Source organism: Echinops telfairi, unplaced genomic scaffold, assembly GCF_000313985.2.
Source record: "Echinops telfairi isolate 266 unplaced genomic scaffold, ASM31398v2 ScPeMD7_7424;HRSCAF=8462, whole genome shotgun sequence".
In the NCBI taxonomy this organism is placed as follows: domain Eukaryota; kingdom Metazoa; phylum Chordata; class Mammalia; order Afrosoricida; family Tenrecidae; genus Echinops; species Echinops telfairi.
In genome coordinates, this window is record NW_022111324.1 from 75,317,168 (window position 1) to 75,320,487 (window position 3,320).

A 3,320-nucleotide genomic window follows, 5' to 3' on the forward strand; every position below is an offset into this window, starting at 1 on the left:
TGTCAAGCACATTTGTACATTTGTTGCCATCATCATTTTCAAAACATTTTCTTTCTACTTCAGCCCTTGGTAGCAGCTCCCCATTTTTCCCCCTCCCTCCCTTTCCGTCCCTTTCTTGATTTTAAATAACTCAATATCCCTTGTTTTATTTAAACAACTGCCTCTTGCTATATGCACAGGTTCTGCATGAATGCAATTGAGTGTTCTGGAATTCCCATTCTTAACCATGTAGTCCATAACTCTTTGTGATGCACACAGCTAAATACCTTCGCACAGTCAATAAAATACAAATAAACATCTGTCTGATAGTCTCTGCTTTCAATCAAGGTCCCCCTGAAGTCAGCAATGGGGTTTCTTATTCCATGTCCTAAACGCAACTTAAATCCTAGCAGATCTCTGTGGATGTACTGCCACAACTATTTTTCAATTTCCTCCAGCAAATTTTATTTGTGCATGACCTTAATATTTCTTGAGAAAGTCTATATTCTCTTGAGTCCCTGTCTTGGGTTGGGTTTACCAGAGAAGTAAAAACCAGTGGTGCTCGTGTGTGTGTGTGTGTGTGTGTGTGTGTGTGTACAGAAATTTATATCAAGAAAATGGCTCCCACAGTTGTAAAAGCTGACAAATCCAAGTCCAAGCAGGCTCCAAGTCCATGGGTCAGATTTTAGGCTGGAACTTTCTCCTGACTTTCTTAACTGAAAGGGTTGATGAACCCAAGATTGGCAGGAAGAACACAAACTCATGTCTGCAGAGACTAATGGATCCAAAGTTTTCAAGTCTGGTGGCAGGTTTCTGACAACTTCCAGGATTGACAGGAAATATGGCAGGCCATTGGCTCAGATACAAAGGACTCAAGGTCAATGAGCTAGATGCAGGATCCAGACCCAGCAAAAAGCAAGCAAGCTTTCCCATAGTACCCAGTTATATTGGAAGCAGACCACACCCTAAGGAAACATCCTTTCAATTGATTTGAAAGGATGTTGGTGTTGACTAAGGGTGTTGCATTCCACCTTAATCTTATTCCATTATGGGGTTTATAAATGATCGACTGTGGTTACATTGTTAGGTCATGTCCTGGAGGATTACTCAGTGTTAACTACCTAACCACAGAATCCTGGCCCAGCCAAGGTGACAAAAACTTTAGCTATCACAGACAACTTTCTTTGGAATGGGTAAAAATATGGGTCCATTCCAATTGGTTGACCAGGTAGCTGCCTTTCACATTTGTCATAGATGAGTGAGCCCTGCATCAGTTTGTTGAAATATTTCGATTGGTATTCTGTCAATTCCTGGAACCTGACATCCACAGCTTAACCAAGTAAATGATATCATGCAAAAGTACACAAGAAAAAAAGGCACTTTTGATAAAGAGGTGATAAATATAATTTTTCAACACCACCACCACCAAAAAAATATGTGTGTGGTTACATAAATGTGGATATATGCATACATTATAAGGGTATGACTATGTGGGTACATATATATATATATATGTCTACTATTAGATATAGCCATAGGCATATATACACACAGATATTTATGTCCAGATATGTATGAGAAAACCACATAGGAGACACAGTTAAGATGTTTCTTAGATATAACCAAACAGCTCATGAATTGTTTTTCTGGACTTGAAGTCTTGGGGACCATGGTCTTGTGGGATAGCTCAGTTAATTGGCATAATATAGATTATAAAGTGTATTCTACATCTAGATTTGGCAAGACTGTCTGGGATCTCAAAAGCTCGTGAAAGGTCATCTAAGACATAGTTTGTCTCTACTGTCCGATATGAAAGAGAAAGAAGGAAACCAAAGATTCAGAGAAGGTAGTCTACAGGACTAATAGCCCACGTGAACTATCGCTGCTCCTGCTAATGACCATTCTGACCAGGGCCACAAAAAGTAGATCATGATAGAACTCAGATTCTTAAAAAAGGCCAGAACCAGTGTAGCAGTTCAGACTAGGGGATTCCCAGAGACTATTGCCCTGAGATACTTTTTAAACCTTACACCAAAATTGTCCTTTGAGGCCACCTTTTAGCTAAATAATAGATTATACTTTCTATAAAATAGAAAATATCACCTGTATGTAATGAGCTCCCTTTAAACATTTTTATTAATCATTTTATTGGGGGGCGCTTACAAATCTTATAACAAGCTGTCATTCAACTGGATTAAGCACACTCATACATATATGGCCATCAACATTTCCAAAACATTTTCTTTCTACCTGAACCCTTGATATCAGCTCCTCTTTTTTCCCATAGGAGCGCCTTTTAAAAATCATTTATATGAAACCGACAAAGAGTACTCTGAAGCAAAGATGAGAAGGGAAGGGGCAGGGAAAGTAGAGTACTAGAAATAGTATCACCTGAACAGAACACAGGAAAACGAGAACAACACCAGAAACAACTACTGTTGATTACATTCCAGCTCATCGTGATCCCAAAGGACAAAGAAGAACAGCTCTCTAGGACTTCTAAGGGTGGAATCTTTATTGGGCCACCTGCCACATCTTTCTCCCTCAGAGCAGCTGGTGGGTTCAAACTGCCAGTCTTTTGTGTAGCAGCTAAGCACTTTAACCATGTCACCACCAGGGCTCCTGAGAATCATGACACACTGTAAGATGTAACCCATGTCACTGAATCATTTGAACAGAAAAGGTTATAGGATAAGCTAGGTTAATGTGCAAATGTTCGCCTTGCGTTGTTAGGTGCTATTCAGTGGGTTCCGACTCATAGCAACCCTATGCACAATAGAAAGCAACACTGTGCCATTTTTACAACTGTTGCTTGTACCCATTGCTGCAGCCATTGTGTCAACCCATATCCTTGAGGGTCTTCTTTTTAGCTGCCCTTCTACTTTACCAAGCATGATGTCCTTCTTCAGGTACTGATCTGATAGAGTTAAAGTTTATTGTGCCAACCTGGCTTCTAAACACATGTGGGCTAACTGAAGGGCAGAGAGATAAATGGCTTGGTGAGCCTCGCTTTTCAAGTTCTCGGGTCTCTTGCTTTGTGATGGTTGGACCAGGGTGCAGCTGCCTTAGCCAGTTCCCTACTTCAGTTTGCGAGGCTCACTTCCTGCAAGACATCCCCAAGGAGAAGGCACATGGACCTACGCTGATGCAGCCCTGGGTGCTGGAGCAGCCATGTGGAGACCCCTGCCAGCACTGAGATGCTTACACATTCACTGATTTGGCTTTCCTCCTGCAGTCGGCGTCATAGTGTGTGTTTTGTGAGATGGAGGAGGACTTTGTGGATTGGTGCCGGACATATTGGTTAATGTTGGATTTGTGGGCTTGGGCAGCACTGGGTTGGG